Genomic DNA, 22577 nt, shown 5'->3' with positions numbered 1-22577 from the left:
AACAGAAACATCCTGAAACAAAGAAACAACCTGAAAAGGAGAAACTTCCTGAAACAGAGAAACATCCTGAAACAGAGAAATATCCTAAAACCTAGGAACATCCTGAAACAGAGATACATCCTGAAACAGAAACATCCTAAAAACCTAGAAACATTTTGTAGCAGAGAAATATCCTGACAAGTAGAAACATCTTGAAACAGACAAACATCCTAAAACCTAGGAACATCCTGAAACAGACAAAACATCCAAAAACAGACAACCATCCTGAAACAGAGTAACACTCATAAATAAAGAAACTTCCAGAAACAGAGAAACATCCTGAAAAGGAGAAACATCCTGAAACAGAGAAAACATCCTAAATCAGACAAACATCCTGAAACAGAGTAACACTCATAAATAAAGAAACTTCCAGAAACAGAGAAACATCCTGAAGCAGAGAAACATCCTGACAAGGAGATACATCCTGAAACAGACAAACGTCCTAAAACCGAGAAACATCCTGAAAAAAAAAATACATCCTGAAACAGAGAAACATCCAGAAACAGAGAAACATCCGGAAAAGGAGAAACGTCCTGAAACAGACAAACGTCCTGAAACAGAAAAACATCCTAAAACCTACGAACATCCTGAAACAGAGATACATCCTGAAACAGAGAAACATCGTGAGACAGAGAAACATCCTAAAACAGAGAAACACCCTGAAACAGAGAAACATCCTGACAGAGAGAAACACCCTGAAACAGACAAACATCCTGGAAACAGAAACAATCTGAAACAGAGAAACATGCTGAAACAGAGAAACATCCTGAAAAGGAGAAACAATCTGAAACAGTGAAACATCCTAAAACCGAGGAACATCCTGAAACGGAGAAACATCCTGAAACAGAGAAACATCCTGAAAAGAAGAAACATCCTAAAACATAGAAACATCCTGAAACAGACAAACATCCTAAAACCTAGAAATATCCTGAAATAGAGAAAACATCCTAAAACAGAAACACATCCTGAAACATCCTGAAACAGAGAAACATCCTGAAAAGGAGAAACATCCTGAAACAGACAAACATCCTGAAAACAGAAACATCCTGAAACAGACAAACATCCTAAAACCTAGAAATATCCTGAAATAGAGAAAACATCCTAAAACAGAAACACATCCTGAAACATCCTGAAACAGAGAAACATCCTGAAAAGGAGAAACATCCTGAAACAGACAAACATCCTGAAACAGAGAAACATCCTAAAACCTAGAAACATCCTGAAACAGATAAATATCCTGAAACATAGAAACATCCTGAAACAGAGAACCATCCTGAAACAAAGAACCATCCTGAAACAGAGAAACATCCGGATACAGATAAACATCTTAAAACAGACAAACATCCTGAAACATCCGGAAAAGGAGAAACATCCTGAAACAGACAAACATCCAGAAACAGAAACATCCTAAAACAGAGAAATATCCTGAAACATAGAAAAATCCTGAAACATAGAAACATCCGAAAACAGAGAAAGATCCTGCAACAGGGAAACATCCTGAAGCAGAGAAACATCCTGAGACAGACAACAAACATACTGGAAACAGAAACATCCAGAAACAGAGAAACATCCTGAAACAGAAAAACATCCTAAAACCTAGAAACATCCTGAAACAAAGAACCATCCTGAAACAGAGAACCATTTGGAAACAGACGAACATCCTGGAAAAAGAAACATCCTGAAAACGAGAAACATCCTGAAATAGACAAGCATCATGAAACAGAAACAGTCTAAAACCTAGAAACATCCTTAAACAGAGAAACATCCTGAAATATAGAAACATCCTGAAACAGACAAACATCCTGATACAGAGATACATCCTGAAAAGAAGAAACATCCGAAAACATAGAGACATCCAGAAACAGAGAAAAATCCAGAAACAGAGAAACATCCTGAAACAGACAAGCATCCTGAAACAGAGAAACATCCTCAAACAAAGAAACAACCTGAAACAGAAAAACGTCCTAAAACCTAGGAACATCCGGAAACATAGAAACATCCTGATAAGGAGAAACATTCTAAAACATAGAAACATCCTGACAGACAGAAACACCCGGAAACATAGAAAAATCCTGAAAATGAGAAACATCCTGAAAAGGAGAACCATCCTGAAACAGAGAAACATCCTAAAACAGACTAACATATTGAAAAAGAGAAACATCCTGAAACATAGGAACATCCTGAAAACGAGAAACATCCTGAAATAGACAAGCATCATGAAACAGGGAAATATCCTGAAACAGAGAAACATCATGAAACAGAAACATCCTGAAGCAGAGAAACATCCTGACAAGGGAAAACATCCTGAAACAGACAAACGTCCTGAAACATAGAAACATCGTGAAAAAAAAAACACATCCTGAAACAGAGAAACATCCAGAAACAGAGAAACATCCGGAAAAGTAGAAACATCCTGAAACAGACAAACATCCTAAAACATAGAAACATCCTGAAACAGTAACACCCAGAAACAGAAACATTCTGAAAAGGAGTAACATCCTGAAAAGGAGAAACATCCTGAAACAAACAAGCATCCTGAAACAGTGAAACATCCTGAAAAGGAGAAACATCTTGAAACAGACAAACATACTGGAAACAGAAACATCCTGAAACCTAGAAACATCCTGAAACAGAGAAACATCCTGAAACAGAAAAACATCCTAAAACCTAGAAAAATCCTGAAAAAGACAAATATCCTGAAACATAGAAACATCCTGAAACAGAGAACCATCATGAAACAAAGAACCATGCTGAAACAGAGAACCATCTGGAAACAGACAAACATCCTGGAAAAAGAAACATCCTGAAACAGAAACAGTCTAAAACCAAGAAACATCCTTAAACAGAGAAACATCCTGAAATATAAAAACATCCTGAAACAGAGAAACATCCTGATACAGAGATACATCCTGAAAAGTAGAAACATCCTAAAACATAGAGACATCCAGAAACAGAGAAAAATCCAGAAACAGAGAAACATCCTGAGACAGACAAGCATCCTGAAACAGAGAAACATCCTGACAGGGAGAAACATCCTGAAACACAGAAACATTCTGAAACAGAGAACCATCATGAAACAAAGAACCATGCTGAAACAGAGAACCATCTGGAAACAGACAAACATCCTGGAAAAAGAAACATCCTGAAACAGAAACAGTCTAAAACCAAGAAACATCCTTAAACAGAGAAAATCCTGAAATATAAAAACATCCTGAAACAGAGAAACATCCTGATACAGAGATGCATCCTGAAAAGTAGAAACATCCTAAAACCTATAAACATCCTGAAACAGACAAATATCCTGAAACATAGAAACATCCTGAAACAAAGAACCATCCTGAAACAGAGAACCATTTGGAAACAGACGAACATCCTGGAAAAAGAAACATCCTGAAAACGAGAAACATCCTGAAATAGACAAGCATCATGAAACAGAAACAGTCTAAAACCTAGAAACATCCTTAAACAGAGAAACATCCTGAAATATAGAAACATCCTGAAACAGACAAACATCCTGATACAGAGATACATCCTGAAAAGAAGAAACATCCGAAAACATAGAGACATCCAGAAACAGAGAAAAATCCAGAAACAGAGAAACATCCTGAAACAGACAAGCATCCTGAAACAGAGAAACATCCTCAAACAAAGAAACAACCTGAAAAGGAGAAACATCCTGAAACAGAGAAACGTCCTAAAACCTAGGAACATCCGGAAACATAGAAACATCCTGATAAGGAGAAACATTCTAAAACATAGAAACATCCTGACAGACAGAAACACCCGGAAACATAGAAAAATCCTGAAAATGAGAAACATCCTGAAAAGGAGAACCATCCTGAAACAGAGAAACATCCTAAAACAGACTAACATATTGAAAAAGAGAAACATCCTGAAACATAGGAACATCCTGAAAACGAGAAACATCCTGAAATAGACAAGCATCATGAAACAGGGAAATATCCTGAAACAGAGAAACATCATGAAACAGAAACATCCTGAAGCAGAGAAACATCCTGACAAGGGAAAACATCCTGAAACAGACAAACGTCCTGAAACATAGAAACATCGTGAAAAAAAAAACACATCCTGAAACAGAGAAACATCCTGATACAGAGATGCATCCTGAAAAGTAGAAACATCCTAAAACCTATAAACATCCTGAAACAGACAAATATCCTGAAACATAGAAACATCCTGAAACAAAGAACCATCCTGAAACAGAGAACCATTTGGAAACAGACGAACATCCTGGAAAAAGAAACATCCTGAAAACGAGAAACATCCTGAAATAGACAAGCATCATGAAACAGAAACAATCTAAAACCTAGAAACATCCTTAAACAGAGAAACATCCTGAAATATAGAAACATCCTGAAACAGACAAACATCCTGATACAGAGATACATCCTGAAAAGAAGAAACATCCGAAAACATAGAGACATCCAGAAACAGAGAAAAATCCAGAAACAGAGAAACATCCTGAAACAGACAAGCATCCTGAAACAGAGAAACATCCTCAAACAAAGAAACAACCTGAAAAGGAGAAACATCCTGAAACAGAGAAACGTCCTAAAACCTAGGAACATCCGGAAACATAGAAACATCCTGATAAGGAGAAACATTCTAAAACATAGAAACATCCTGACAGACAGAAACACCCGGAAACATAGAAAAATCCTGAAAATGAGAAACATCCTGAAAAGGAGAACCATCCTGAAACAGAGAAACATCCTAAAACAGACTAACATATTGAAAAAGAGAAACATCCTGAAACATAGGAACATCCTGAAAACGAGAAACATCCTGAAATAGACAAGCATCATGAAACAGGGAAATATCCTGAAACAGAGAAACATCATGAAACAGAAACATCCTGAAGCAGAGAAACATCCTGACAAGGGAAAACATCCTGAAACAGACAAACGTTCTGAAACATAGAAACATCGTGAAAAAAAAAACACATCCTGAAACAGAGAAACATCCAGAAACAGAGAAACATCCGGAAAAGTAGAAACATCCTGAAACAGACAAACATCCTAAAACATAGAAACATCCTGAAACAGTAACACCCAGAAACAGAAACATTCTGAAAAGGAGTAACATCCTGAAAAGGAGAAACATCCTGAAACAAACAAGCATCCTGAAACAGTGAAACATCCTGAAAAGGAGAAACATCTTGAAACAGACAAACATACTGGAAACAGAAACATCCTGAAACCTAGAAACATCCTGAAACAGAGAAACATCCTGATACAGAAAAACATCCTAAAAGCTAGAAACATCCTGAAAAAGACAAATATCCTGAAACATAGAAACATCCTGAAACAGAGAACCATCATGAAACAAAGAACCATGCTGAAACAGAGAACCATCTGGAAACAGACAAACATCCTGGAAAAAGAAACATCCTGAAACAGAAACAGTCTAAAACCAAGAAAAATCCTTAAACAGAGAAACATCCTGAAATATAAAAACATCCTGAAACAGAGAAACATCCTGATACAGAGATACATCCTGAAAAGTAGAAACATCCTAAAACATAGAGACATCCAGAAACAGAGAAAAATCCAGAAACAGAGAAACATCCTGAGACAGACAAGCATCCTGAAACAGAGAAACATCCTGACAGGGAGAAACATCCTGAAACACAGAAACATTCTGAAACAGAGAACCATCATGAAACAAAGAACCATGCTGAAACAGAGAACCATCTGGAAACAGACAAACATCCTGGAAAAAGAAACATCCTGAAACAGAAACAGTCTAAAACCAAGAAACATCCTTAAACAGAGAAAATCCTGAAATATAAAAACATCCTGAAACAGAGAAACATCCTGATACAGAGATACATCCTGAAAAGTAGAAACATCCTAAAACATAGAGACATCCAGAAACAGAGAAAAATCCAGAAACAGAGAAACATCCTGAGACAGACAAGCATCCTAAAACATAGAAACATCCTGAAACAGAGAAATATTCTTTAACATAGAAACATCATGAAACATAGAAACATCCTGAAACAGAGAAAACATACGAAAACAGACAAACATCCTGAAAAAGAGAAACATCTGAAACATAGAAACATCATAAAACAGAGATACATCCTGAAACAGAGAAACATCCTGACAGAGAGAAACATCCATAAACATAGAAACATCCTGAAAAGGAGAAACACCCTGAAACAGACAAACATCCTGAAACAGAAACATCCTGAAACAAAGACACAACCTGAAAAGGAGAAACATCCTGAAACAGAGAAACGTCCTAAAACCTAGGAACATCCTGAAACAGAGATACATCCTGATAAGGAGAAACATTCTAAAACATAGAAACATCCTGACAGACAGAAACACCCGGAAACATAGAAACATCCTGAAAATGAGAAACATCCTGAAAAGGAGAACCATCCTGAAAAGGAGAAACGTCCTGAAACAGACAAACATCCTGAAACAGAAACAGTCTAAAACCTAGAAACATCCTTAAACAGAGAAACATCCTGAAATATAGAAACATCCTGAAACAGAGAAACATCCTTATAAAGAGATACATCCTGAAAAGAAGAAACATCCGAAAACATAGAGACATCCAGAAACAGAGAAAAATCCAGAAACAGAGAAACATCCTGAAACAGAGAAACATCCTCAAACAAAGAAACAACCTGAAAAGGAGAAACATCCTGAAACAGAGAAACGTCCTAAAACCTAGGAACATCCGGAAACATAGAAACATCCTGATAAGGAGAAACATTCTAAAACATAGAAACATCCTGACAGACAGAAACACCCGGAAACATAGAAAAATCCTGAAAATGAGAAACATCCTGAAAAGGAGAACCATCCTGAAACAGAGAAACATCCTAAAACAGACTAACATATTGAAAAAGAGAAATATCCTGAAACATAGGAACATCCTGAAAACGAGAAACATCCTGAAATAGACAAGCATCATGAAACAGGGAAATATCCTGAAACAGAGAAACATCATGAAACAGAAACATCCTGAAGCAGAGAAACATCCGGAAAAGGAGAAACATCCTGAAACAGACAAACATCCTAAAACATAGAAACATCCTGAAACAGTAACACCCAGAAACAGAAACATTCTGAAAAGGAGTAACATCCTGAAAAGGAGAAATATCCTGAAACAAACAAGCATCCTGAAACAGTGAAACATCCTGAAAAGGAGAAACATCCTGAAAAGGAGAAACATCTTGAAACAGACAAACATACTGGAAACAGAAACATCCTGAAACCTAGAAACATCCTGAAACAGAGAAACATCCTGAAACAGAAAAACATCCTAAAAGCTAGAAACATCCTGAAAAAGACAAATATCCTGAAACATAGAAACATCCTGAAACAGAGAACCATCATGAAACAAAGAACCATGCTGAAACAGAGAACCATCTGGAAACAGACAAACATCCTGGAAAAAGAAACATCCTGAAACAGAAACAGTCTAAAACCTAGAAACATCCTTAAACAGAGAAACATCCTGAAATATAAAAACATCCTGAAACAGAGAAACATCCTGATACAGAGATACATCCTGAAAAGTAGAAACATCCTAAAACATAGAGACATCCAGAAACAGAGAAACATCCTGAGACAGACAAGCATCCTGAAACAGACAAGCATCCTGAAACAATGAAACATCCTGAAACGGAGAAACATCCTGAAAAGACGAAACATTCTGAAACAGACAAACATACTGGAAACAGAAACATCCTGAAACAGAGAAACATCCTGAAACAGAAAAACATCCTAAAACCTAGAAACATCCTGAAACAGACAAACATCCTGGAAAAAGAAACATCCTGAAAACGAGAAACATCCTGAAATAGACAAGCATCATGAAACAGGGAAATATCCTGAAACAGAGAAACATCATGAAACAGAAACATCCTGAAGCAGAGAAACATCCTGACAAGGGAAAACATCCTGAAACAGACAAACGTCCTGAAACATAGAAACATCGTGGAAAATAAAAAATTAAATCCTGAAACAGAGAAACATCCAGAAATAGAGAAACATCCGGAAAAGGAGAAACATCCTGAAACAGACAAACATCCTAAAACATAGAAACATCCTGAAACAGTAACACCCAGAAACAGAAACATTCTGAAAAGGAGTAACATCCTGAAAAGGAGAAACATCCTGAAACAAACAAGCATCCTGAAACAGTGAAACATCCTGAAAAGGAGAAACATCCTGAAAAAGAGAAACATCTTGAAACAGACAAACATACTGGAAACAGAAACATCCTGAAACCTAGAAACATCCTGAAACAGAGAAACATCCTGAAACAGAAAAACATCCTAAAACCTAGAAACATCCTGAAAAAGACAAATATCCTGAAACATAGAAAAATCCTGATACATAGAAACATCCTTAAACAGAGTAACACCCAGAAACATTGAAACGTCCTGAAACAGAGAAATGTTCTGAAACAGACTTACATCCTGAAACAGAAACATCCTAAAATATAGAAACATCCTGAAACAGAGAAATATTCTTTAACATAGAAACATCCTGAAACAGAGAAACATCATGAAACATAGAAACATCCTGAAACAGAGAAACATCCTTAGTCAGAGAAACATTCTGAATCAGATAAACATCCTGAATCAGAGAAAACATCCTAAAACAGACAAACATCCTGAAAAAGAGAAACATCTGAAACATAGAAACATCATAAAACAGAGATACATGCTGAAACAGAGAAACATCCTGACAGAGAGAAACATCCATAAACATAGAAACATCCTGAAAAGGAGAAACACCCTGAAACAGACAAACATCCTGAAACAGAAACATCCTGAAACAGAGAAACATCCTGAAACAAAGACACAACCTGAAAAGGAGAAACATCCTGAAACAGAGAAACGTCCTAAAACCTAGGAACATCCGGAAACATAGAAACATCCTGATAAGGAGAAACACCCTGAAACATAGAAACATCCTGAAAATGAGAAACATCCTGAAAAGGAGAACCATCCTGAAAAGGAGAAACATCCTGAAATATAGAAACATCCTGAAACAGAGAAACATCCTGATACAGAGAAACATCCTCAAACAAAGAAACAACCTGAAAAGGAGAAACATCCTGAAACAGAGAAACGTCCTAAAACCTAGGAACATCCGGAAACATAGAAACATCCTGATAAGGAGAAACATTCTAAAACATAGAAACATCCTGACAGACAGAAACACCCGGAAACATAGAAAAATCCTGAAAATGAGAAACATCCTGAAAAGGAGAACCATCCTGAAACAGAGAAACATCCTAAAACAGACTAACATATTGAAAAAGAGAAACATCCTGAAACATAGGAACATCCTGAAAACGAGAAACATCCTGAAATAGACAAGCATCATGAAACAGGGAAATATCCTGAAACAGAGAAACATCATGAAACAGAAACATCCTGAAGCAGAGAAATATCCTGACAAGGTAAAACATCCTGAAACAGACAAACGTCCTGAAACATAGAAACATCGTGAAAAAAAAAAAATACATCCTGAAACAGAGAAACATCCAGAAACAGAGAAACATCCGGAAAAGGAGAAACATCCTGAAACAGACAAACATCCTAAAACATAGAAACATCCTGAAACAGTAACACCCAGAAACAGAAACATTCTGAAAAGGAGTAACATCCTGAAAAGGAGAAACATCCTGAAACAAACAAGCATCCTGAAACAGTGAAACATCCTGAAAAGGAGAAACATCTTGAAACAGACAAACATACTGGAAACAGAAACATCCTGAAACCTAGAAACATCCTGAAACAGAGAAACATCCTGATACAGAAAAACATCCTAAAAGCTAGAAACATCCTGAAAAAGACAAATATCCTGAAACATAGAAACATCCTGAAACAGAGAACCATCATGAAACAAAGAACCATGCTGAAACAGAGAACCATCTGGAAACAGACAAACATCCTGGAAAAAGAAACATCCTGAAACAGAAACAGTCTAAAACCTAGAAACATCCTTAAACAGAGAAACATCCTGAAATATAAAAACATCCTGAAACAGAGAAACATCCTGAAACAGAGAAACATCCTGAGACAGACAAGCATACTGAAACAGACAAGCATCCTGAAACAATGAAACATCCTGAAACGGAGAAACATCCTGAAAAGAAGAAACATTCTGAAACAGACAAACATACTGGAAACAGAAACATCCTGAAACAGAGAAACATCCTGAAACAGAAAAACATCCTAAAACCTAGAAACATCCTGAAACAGACAAACATCCTGGAAAAAGAAACATCCTGAAAACGAGAAACATCCTGAAATAGACAAGCATCATGAAACAGGGAAATATCCTGAAACAGAGAAACATCATGAAACAGAAACATCCTGAAGCAGAGAAACATCCTGACAAGGGAAAACATCCTGAAACAGACAAACGTCCTGAAACATGGAAACATCGTGGAAAAAAAAAAAATACATCCTGAAACAGAGAAACATCCAGAAACAGAGAAACATCCGGAAAATGAGAAACATCCTGAAACAGACAAACATCCTAAAACATAGAAACATCCTGAAACAGTAACACCCAGAAACAGAAACATTCTGAAAAGGAGTAACATCCTGAAAAGGAGAAACATCCTGAAACAAACAAGCATCCTGAAACAGTGAAACATCCTGAAAAGGAGAAACATCCTGAAAAAGAGAAACATCTTGAAACAGACAAACATACTGGAAACAGAAACATCCTGAAACCTAGAAACATCCTGAAACAGAGAAACATCCTGAAACAGAAAAACATCCTAAAACCTAGAAACATCCTGAAAAAGACAAATATCCTGAAACATAGAAAAATCCTGATACATAGAAACATCCTTAAACAGAGTAACACCCAGAAACATAGAAACGTCCTGAAACAGAGAAATGTTCTGAAACAGACTTACATCCTGAAACAGAAACATCCTAAAATATAGAAACATCCTGAAACAGAGAAATATTCTTTAACATAGAAACATCCTGAAACAGAGAAACATCATGAAACATAGAAACATCCTGAAACAGAGAAACATCCTGAATCAGAGAAACATCCTTAGTCAGAGAAACATTCTGAATCAGATAAACATCCTGAATCAGAGAAAACATCCTAAAACAGACAAACATCCTGAAAAAGAGAAACATCTGAAACATAGAAACATCATAAAACAGAGATACATCCTGAAACAGAGAAACATCCTGACAGAGAGAAACATCCATAAACATAGAAACATCCTGAAAAGGAGAAACACCCTGAAACAGACAAACATCCTGAAACAGAAACATCCTGAAACAGAGAAACATCCTGAAACAAAGACACAACCTGAAAAGGAGAAACATCCTGAAACAGAGAAACGTCCTAAAACCTAGGAACATCCGGAAACATAGAAACATCCTGACAAGGAGAAACACCCTGAAACATAGAAACATCCTGAAAATGAGAAACATCCTGAAAAGGAGAACCATCCTGAAAAGGAGAAACATCCTGAAATATAGAAACATCCTGAAACAGAGAAACATCCTGATACAGAGATACATCCTGAAAAGAAGAAACATCCGAAAACATAGAGACATCCAGAAACAGAGAAAAATCCAGAAACAGAGAAACATCCTGAAACAGAGAAACATCCTCAAACAAAGAAACAACCTGAAAAGGAGAAACATCCTGAAACAGAGAAACGTCCTAAAACCTAGGAACATCCGGAAACATAGAAACATCCTGATAAGGAGAAACATTCTAAAACATAGAAACATCCTGACAGACAGAAACACCCGGAAACATAGAAAAATCCTGAAAATGAGAAACATCCTGAAAAGGAGAACCATCCTGAAACAGAGAAACATCCTAAAACAGACTAACATATTGAAAAAGAGAAACATCCTGAAACATAGGAACATCCTGAAAACGAGAAACATCCTGAAATAGACAAGCATCATGAAACAGGGAAATATCCTGAAACAGAGAAACATCATGAAACAGAAACATCCTGAAGCAGAGAAATATCCTGACAAGGTAAAACATCCTGAAACAGACAAACGTCCTGAAACATAGAAACATCGTGAAATAAAAAATACATCCTGAAACAGAGAAACATCCAGAAACAGAGAAACATCCGGAAAAGGAGAAACATCCTGAAACAGACAAACATCCTAAAACATAGAAACATCCTGAAACAGTAACACCCAGAAACAGAAACATTCTGAAAAGGAGTAACATCCTGAAAAGGAGAAACATCCTGAAACAAACAAGCATCCTGAAACAGTGAAACATCCTGAAAAGGAGAAACATCTTGAAACAGACAAACATACTGGAAACAGAAACATCCTGAAACCTAGAAACATCCTGAAACAGAGAAACATCCTGATACAGAAAAACATCCTAAAAGCTAGAAACATCCTGAAAAAGACAAATATCCTGAAACATAGAAACATCCTGAAACAGAGAACCATCATGAAACAAAGAACCATGCTGAAACAGAGAACCATCTGGAAACAGACAAACATCCTGGAAAAAGAAACATCCTGAAACAGAAACAGTCTAAAACCTAGAAACATCCTTAAACAGAGAAACATCCTGAAATATAAAAACATCCTGAAACAGAGAAACATCCTGATACAGAGATACATCCTGAAAAGTAGAAACATCCTAAAACATAGAGACATCCAGAAACAGAGAAACATCCTGAGACAGACAAGCATACTGAAACAGACAAGCATCCTGAAACAATGAAACATCCTGAAACGGAGAAACATCCTGAAAAGAAGAAACATTCTGAAACAGACAAACATACTGGAAACAGAAACACCCTGAAACATAGAAACATCCTGAAAATGAGAAACATCCTGAAAAGGAGAACCATCCTGAAAAGGAGAAACATCCTGAAATATAGAAACATCCTGAAACAGAGAAACATCCTGATACAGAGATACATCCTGAAAAGAAGAAACATCCGAAAACATAGAGACATCCAGAAACAGAGAAAAATCCAGAAACAGAGAAACATCCTGAAACAGAGAAACATCCTCAAACAAAGAAACAACCTGAAAAGGAGAAACATCCTGAAACAGAGAAATGTCCTAAAACCTAGGAACATCCGGAAACATAGAAACATCCTGATAAGGAGAAACATTCTAAAACATAGAAACATCCTGACAGACAGAAACACCCGGAAACATAGAAAAATCCTGAAAATGAGAAACATCCTGAAAAGGAGAACCATCCTGAAACAGAGAAACATCCTAAAACAGACTAACATTTTGAAAAAGAGAAACATCCTGAAACATAGGAACATCCTGAAAACGAGAAACATCCTGAAATAGACAAGCATCATGAAACAGGGAAATATCCTGAAACAGAGAAACATCATGAAACAGAAACATCCTGAAGCAGAGAAATATCCTGACAAGGTAAAACATCCTGAAACAGACAAACGTCCTGAAACATAGAAACATCGTGAAAAAAAAAAATACATCCTGAAACAGAGAAACATCCTGAAGCAGAGAAACATCCTGACAAGGAGATACATCCTGAAACAGACAAACGTCCTAAAACCGAGAAACATCCTGAAAAGGAGAAACATCCTGAAGCAGAGAAACATCCGGAAAAGGAGAAACATCCTGAAACAGACAAACATCCTAAAACATAGAAACATCCTGAAACAGTAACACCCAGAAACAGAAACATTCTGAAAAGGAGTAACATCCTGAAAAGGAGAAACATCCTGAAACAAACAAGCATCCTGAAACAGTGAAACATCCTGAAAAGGAGAAACATCTTGAAACAGACAAACATACTGGAAACAGAAACATCCTGAAACCTAGAAACATCCTGAAACAGAGAAACATCCTGATACAGAAAAACATCCTAAAAGCTAGAAACATCCTGAAAAAGACAAATATCCTGAAACATAGAAACATCCTGAAACAGAGAACCATCATGAAACAAAGAACCATGCTGAAACAGAGAACCATCTGGAAACAGACAAACATCCTGGAAAAAGAAACATCCTGAAACAGAAACAGTCTAAAACCTAGAAACATCCTTAAACAGAGAAACATCCTGAAATATAAAAACATCCTGAAACAGAGAAACATCCTGATACAGAGATACATCCTGAAAAGTAGAAACATCCTAAAACATAGAGACATCCAGAAACAGAGAAACATCCTGAGACAGACAAGCATACTGAAACAGACAAGCATCCTGAAACAATGAAACATCCTGAAACGGAGAAACATCCTGAAAAGAAGAAACATTCTGAAACAGACAAACATACTGGAAACAGAAACATCCTGAAACAGAGAAACATCCTGAAACAGAAAAACATCCTAAAACCTAGAAACATCCTGAAACAGACAAACATCCTGGAAAAAGAAACATCCTGAAAACGAGAAACATCCTGAAATAGACAAGCATCATGAAACAGGGAAATATCCTGAAACAGAGAAACATCATGAAACAGAAACATCCTGAAGCAGAGAAACATCCTGACAAGGGAAAACATCCTGAAACAGACAAACGTCCTGAAACATAGAAACATCGTGGAAAAAAAAAAAATACATCCTGAAACAGAGAAACATCCAGAAACAGAGAAACATCCGGAAAATGAGAAACATCCTGAAACAGACAAACATCCTAAAACATAGAAACATCCTGAAACAGTAACACCCAGAAACAGAAACATTCTGAAAAGGAGTAACATCCTGAAAAGGAGAAACATCCTGAAACAAACAAGCATCCTGAAACAGTGAAACATCCTGAAAAGGAGAAACATCCTGAAAAGGAGAAACATCTTGAAACAGACAAACATACTGGAAACAGAAACATCCTGAAACCTAGAAACATCCTGAAACAGAGAAACATCCTGAAACAGAAAAACATCCTAAAACCTAGAAACATCCTTAAACAGAGAAACATCCTGAAACAGAGAAACATCCTGATACAGAGATACATCCTGAAAAGTAGAAACATCCTAAAACATAGAGACATCCAGAAACAGAGAAAAATCCAGAAACAGAGAAACATCCTGAGACAGACAAGCATCCTGAAACAGAGAAACATCCTGACAGGGAGAAACATCCTGAAACACAGAAACATTCTGAAACAGAGAACCATCCTGAAACAGAGAAACATCGTAAAACAGAGATACATCCTGAAAATGAGAAACATCCGGAAACATAGAAACATCCTTAAACAGAGTAACACCCAGAAACATAGAAACGTCCTGAAACAGAGAAATGTTCTGAAACAGACTAACATCCTGAAACAGAAACATCCTAAAACATAGAAACATCCTGAAACAGAGAAATATTCTTTAACATAGAAACATCCTGAAACAGAGAAACATCCTGATACAGAGATACATCCTGAAAAGGAGAAACATCTGAAAACATAGAGACATCCAGAAACAGAGAAAAATCCAGAAACAGAGAAACATCCTGAGACAGAGAAACATCCTGAAACAGACAAGCATCCTGAAACAGTGAAACATCCTGAAAAGGAGAAACATCCTGAAAAGAAGAAACATCCTGAAACAGACAAACATACTGGAAACAGAAACATCCTGAAACAGAGAAACATCCTGAAACAGAGAAACATCCTGAAACAGAAAAACATCCTAAAACCTAGAAACATCCTGAAACAGAAAAACATCCTGAAAACAGAAACATCCTGAAACAGACAAACATCCTGAAACAGAAAAATCCTGAGGCAGAGAAACATCCTGACAAGGAGAAACATCCTGAAACAGACAAGCATCCTGAAACAGAGAAACATCCTGAAACAGGGAAATATCCTGAAACAGGGAAATATCCTGAAAAGGAGAAACATCCTGAAACAGACAAACATCCTGAAAACAGAAACATCCTGAAACAGACAAACATCCTGAAATAGAGATACATCCTGAAACAGAGAAACATCCAGAAACAGAAACATCCAGAAAAGGAGAAACATCCTGAAACAGACAAACATCCTAAGATATAGTAACATCCTGAAACAGAGTAACACACAGAAACATAGAAACATTCTGAAAAGGAGTAACGTCCTGAAAAGGAGAAACATCCTGAAACATAGAAACGTCCTAAAACAGAGATGCATCCTTAAACAGAAACATCCTGAAACAGAGAAACATTCGGAAACATAGAAACATCCTGAAGCAGAGAAAAATCCTGAAACAGATAAAACAACCGAAAACATAGAAACATCCTTAAACAGAGTAACACCCAGAAACATAGAAACGTCCTGAAACAGAGAAACGTCCTGAAACAGACAAACATCCTGAAACAGAAACATCTTAAAACATAGAAACATCCTGAAACAGAGAAATGTTCTGAAACAGTCTAACATCCTGAAACAGAAACATCCTAAAACATAGAAACATCCTGAAACAGAGAAATATTCTTTAACATAGAAACATCCTGAAACAGAGAAACATCATGAAACATAGAAACATCCTGAAACAGAGAAAACATACGAAAACAGACAAACATCCTGAAAAAGAGAACCATCTGAAACATAGAAACATCCAAAAACAGAGATACATCCTGGAAACAGAAACATCCAGAAAAGGAGAAACATCCCGAAACAGACAAACATCCTAAGACATAGTAACATCCTGAAACAGAGTAACACACAGAAACATAGAAACATTCTGAAAAGGAGTAACGTCCTGAAAAGGAGAAACATCCTGAAACAGAAAAACATCCTAAAACCTAGAAACATCCTTAAACAGAGAAACATCCTGAAACAGAGAAACATCCTGATACAGAGATACATCCTGAAAAGTAGAAACATCCTAAAACATAGAGACATCCAGAAACAGAGAAAAATCCAGAAACAGAGAAACATCCTGAGACAGACAAGCATCCTGAAACAGAGAAACATCCTGACAGGGAGAAACATCCTGAAACACAGAAACATTCTGAAACAGAGAACCATCCTGAAACAGAGAAACATCGTAAAACAGAGATACATCCTGAAAATGAGAAACATCCGGAAACATAGAAACATCCTTAAACAGAGTAACACCCAGAAACATAGAAACGTCCTGAAACAGAGAAATGTTCTGAAACAGACTAACATCCTGAAACAGAAACATCCTAAAACATAGAAACATCCTGAAACAGAGAAATATTCTTTAACATAGAAACATCCTGAAACAGAGAAACATCCTGATACAGAGATACATCCTGAAAAGGAGAAACATCTGAAAACATAGAGACATCCAGAAACAGAGAAAAATCCAGAAACAGAGAAACATCCTGAGACAGAGAAACATCCTGAAACAGACAAGCATCCTGAAACAGTGAAACATCCTGAAAAGGAGAAACATCCTGAAAAGAAGAAACATCCTGAAACAGACAAACATACTGGAAACAGAAACATCCTGAAACAGAGAAACATCCTGAAACAGAGAAACATCCTGAAACAGAAAAACATCCTAAAACCTAGAAACATCCTGAAACAGAAAAACATCCTGAAAACAGAAACATCCTGAAACAGACAAACATCCTGAAACAGAAAAATCCTGAGGCAGAGAAACATCCTGACAAGGAGAAACATCCTGAAACAGACAAGCATCCTGAAACAGAGAAACATCCTGAAACAGGGAAATATCCTGAAACAGGGAAATATCCTGAAAAGGAGAAACATCCTGAAACAGACAAACATCCTGAAAACAGAAACATCCTGAAACAGACAAACATCCTGAAATAGAGATACATCCTGAAACAGAGAAACATCCAGAAACAGAAACATCCAGAAAAGGAGAAACATCCTGAAACAGACAAACATCCTAAGATATAGTAACATCCTGAAACAGAGTAACACACAGAAACATAGAAACATTCTGAAAAGGAGTAACGTCCTGAAAAGGAGAAACATCCTGAAACATAGAAACGTCCTAAAACAGAGATGCATCCTTAAACAGAAACATCCTGAAACAGAGAAACATTCGGAAACATAGAAACATCCTGAAGCAGAGAAAAATCCTGAAACAGATAAAACAACCGAAAACATAGAAACATCCTTAAACAGAGTAACACCCAGAAACATAGAAACGTCCTGAAACAGAGAAACGTCCTGAAACAGACAAACATCCTGAAACAGAAACATCTTAAAACATAGAAACATCCTGAAACAGAGAAATGTTCTGAAACAGTCTAACATCCTGAAACAGAAACATCCTAAAACATAGAAACATCCTGAAACAGAGAAATATTCTTTAACATAGAAACATCCTGAAACAGAGAAACATCATGAAACATAGAAACATCCTGAAACAGAGAAAACATACGAAAACAGACAAACATCCTGAAAAAGAGAACCATCTGAAACATAGAAACATCCAAAAACAGAGATACATCCTGGAAACAGAAACATCCAGAAAAGGAGAAACATCCTGAAACAGACAAACATCCTAAGACATAGTAACATCCTGAAACAGAGTAACACACAGAAACATAGAAACATTCTGAAAAGGAGTAACGTCCTGAAAAGGAGAAACATCCTGAAACATAGAAACGTCCTAAAACAGAGATGCATCCTTAAACAGAAACATCCTGAAACAGAGAAACATTCGGAAACATAGAAACATCCTGAAGCAGAGAAAAATCCTGAAACAGATAAAACAACCTAAAACATAGAAACATCCTTAAACAGAGTAACACCCAGAAACATAGAAACGTCCTGAAACAGAGAAACGTCCTGAAACAGACAAACATCCTGAAACAGAAACATCTTAAAACATAGAAACATCCTGAAACAGAGTAACACCCAGAAACATAGAAACGTCCTGAAACAGAGAAATGTTCTGAAATAGTCTAACATCCTGAAACAGAAACATCCTAAAACATAGAAACATCCTGAAACAGAGAAATATTCTTTAACATAGAAACATCCTGAAACAGAGAAACATCATGAAACATAGAAACATCCTGAAACAGAGAAAACATACGAAAACAGACAAACATCCTGAAAAAGAGAACCATCTGAAACATAGAAACATCCAAAAACAGAGATACATCCTGAAACAGAGAAACATCCTGGAAACAGAAACATCCTGAAATAGAGAAACATCCTGAAACAGAGAAACATCCTGAAAAGGAGAAACATCCTGAAACAGAGAAACATCCTAAAACCTAGGAACATCCTGAAATGGAGAAACATCCTGAAACAGAGAAACATCCTGAAAAAAAAAAACATCCTGAAACAGACAAACATCCTAAAACATAGAAACATCCTGAAACAGTAGCACCCAGAAACAGAAACATTCTGAAAAGGAGTAACATCCTGAAACAAACATCCTGAATCAGATAAACATCCTGAAACATGGAAACGTCCTAAAACTGAGATGGATCCTTAAACACAAACATCCTGAAACAGAGACACAAAAGGAAACATAGAAATATCCTAAAATAGAGATACATCCTGAAACAGACAAACATTCAGAAACAGAAACATCCTAAAACCTAGTAACATCCTGAAACAGAGAAAACATCCCAAAACAGACAACGATCCTGAAACAGAGAAACATTCTGAAGCAGAGAAATATCCTGAAAAAGAGAAACATCCTGAAACGGAGAAAGTTCCTAAAACATAGATACATCCTGAAACAGAGAAACATCCTGACTGAGAAACATCCGGAAACATAGTAACATCCTGAAAAGGAGAAACATCCTCAAAAGGAGAAACATCCTAAAACATTGATACATCCTGAAACAGAGAAACATCCTGACAGGGAGAAACATCCTGAAACATAGAAACATCCTGAAACAGAGAACCATCCTGAAACAGAGAAACATCCTAAAACAGAGATACATCCTGAAAATGAGAAACATCCTAAAACCTAGAAACATCCTGAAACAGAAAAACATCCTGAAAACAGAAACATCCTGAAACAGACAAACATCCTGAAACAGAGAAACATCCTGAAACAGGGAAATATCCTGAAACAGGGAAATATCCTGAAAAGGAGAAACATCCTGAAACAGACAAGCATCCTGAAACAGAGAAACATCCTGAAACAGGGAAATATCCTGAAACAGGGAAATATCCTGAAAAGGAGAAACATCCTGAAACAGACAAACATCCTGAAAACAGAAACATCCTGAAACAGACAAACATCCTGAAACAGAGATACATCCTGAAACAGAGAAACATCCAGAAACAGAAACATCCAGAAAAGGAGAAACATCCTGAAACAGACAAACATCCTAAGATATAGTAACATCCTGAAACAGAGTAACACACAGAAACATAGAAACATTCTGAAAAGGAGTAACGTCCTGAAAAGGAGAAACATCCTGAAACATAGAAACGTCCTAAAACAGAGATGCATCCTTAAACAGAAACATCCTGAAACAGAGAAACATTCGGAAACATAGAAACATCCTGAAGCAGAGAAAAATCCTGAAACAGATAAAACAACCGAAAACATAGAAACATCCTTAAACAGAGTAACACCCAGAAACATAGAAACGTCCTGTAACAGAGAAACGTCCTGAAACAGACAAACATCCTGAAACAGAAACATCTTAAAACATAGAAACATCCTGAAACAGAGAAATGTTCTGAAACAGTCTAACATCCTGAAACAGAAACATCCTAAAACATAGAAACATCCTGAAACAGAGAAATATTCTTTAACATAGAAACATCCTGAAACAGAGAAACATCATGAAACATAGAAACATCCTGAAACAGAGAAAACATACGAAAACAGACAAACATCCTGAAAAAGAGAACCATCTGAAACATAGAAACATCCAAAAACAGAGATACATCCTGGAAACAGAAACATCCAGAAAAGGAGAAACATCCTGAAACAGACAAACATCCTAAGACATAGTAACATCCTGAAACAGAGTAACACACAGAAACATAGAAACATTCTGAAAAGGAGTAACGTCCTGAAAAGGAGAAACATCCTGAAACATAGAAACGTCCTAAAACAGAGATGCATCCTTAAACAGAAACATCCTGAAACAGAGAAACATTCGGAAACATAGAAACATCCTGAAGCAGAGAAAAATCCTGAAACAGATAAAACAACCTAAAACATAGAAACATCCTTAAACAGAGTAACACCCAGAAACATAGAAACGTCCTGAAACAGAGAAACGTCCTGAAACAGACAAACATCCTGAAACAGAAACATCTTAAAACATAGAAACATCCTTAAACAGAGTAACACCCAGAAACATAGAAACGTCCTGAAACAGAGAAACGTCCTGAAACAGACAAACATCCTGAAACAGAAACATCTTAAAACATAGAAACATCCTGAAACAGAGTAACACCCAGAAACATAGAAACGTCCTGAAACAGAGAAATGTTCTGAAATAGTCTAACATCCTGAAACAGAAACATCCTAAAACATAGAAACATCCTGAAACAGAGAAATATTCTTTAACATAGAAACATCCTGAAACAGAGAAACATCATGAAACATAGAAACATCCTGAAACAGAGAAAACATACGAAAACAGACAAACATCCTGAAAAAGAGAACCATCTGAAACATAGAAACATCCAAAAACAGAGATACATCCTGAAACAGAGAAACATCCTGAAAAGGAGAAACATCCTGAAACAGAGAAACATCCTAAAACCTAGGAACATCCTGAAATGGAGAAACATCCTGAAACAGAGAAACATCCTGAAAAAAAAAAACATCCTGAAACAGACAAACATCCTAAAACATAGAAACATCCTGAAACAGTAGCACCCAGAAACAGAAACATTCTGAAAAGGAGTAACATCCTGAAACAAACATCCTGAATCAGATAAACATCCTGAAACATGGAAACGTCCTAAAACTGAGATGGATCCTTAAACACAAACATCCTGAAACAGAGACACAAAAGGAAACATAGAAATATCCTAAAACAGAGATACATCCTGAAACAGACAAACATTCAGAAACAGAAACATCCTAAAACCTAGTAACATCCTGAAACAGAGAAAACATCCCAAAACAGACAACGATCCTGAAACAGAGAAACATTCTGAAGCAGAGAAATATCCTGAAAAAGAGAAACATCCTGAAACGGAGAAAGTTCCTAAAACATAGATACATCCTGAAACAGAGAAACATCCTGACTGAGAAACATCCGGAAACATAGTAACATCCTGAAAAGGAGAAACATCCTCAAAAGGAGAAACATCCTAAAACATTGATACATCCTGAAACAGAGAAACATCCTGACAGGGAGAAACATCCTGAAACATAGAAACATCCTGAAACAGAGAACCATCCTGAAACAGAGAAACATCCTAAAACAGAGATACATCCTGAAAATGAGAAACATCCGGAAACATAGAAACATCCTGAAAAGGAGAAACATCCTAAAACAGAGATACATCCTGAAAATGAGAAACACCCGGAAACATAGAAACATCCTGAAAATGAGAAACATCCTGAAAAGGAGAACCATCCTGAAAAAGAGAAACATCCTAAAACAGACTAACATCTTGAAAAAGAGAAACATCCTGATACAGAGAAACATCCTAAAACAACAT

Source organism: Embiotoca jacksoni, unplaced genomic scaffold (genome assembly GCF_022577435.1).
Source record: "Embiotoca jacksoni isolate LCO1_2020_lvr unplaced genomic scaffold, fEmbJac1.0.p SCAF_103, whole genome shotgun sequence".
In the NCBI taxonomy this organism is placed as follows: domain Eukaryota; kingdom Metazoa; phylum Chordata; class Actinopteri; family Embiotocidae; genus Embiotoca; species Embiotoca jacksoni.
This window is presented reverse-complemented; position numbering follows the sequence as displayed.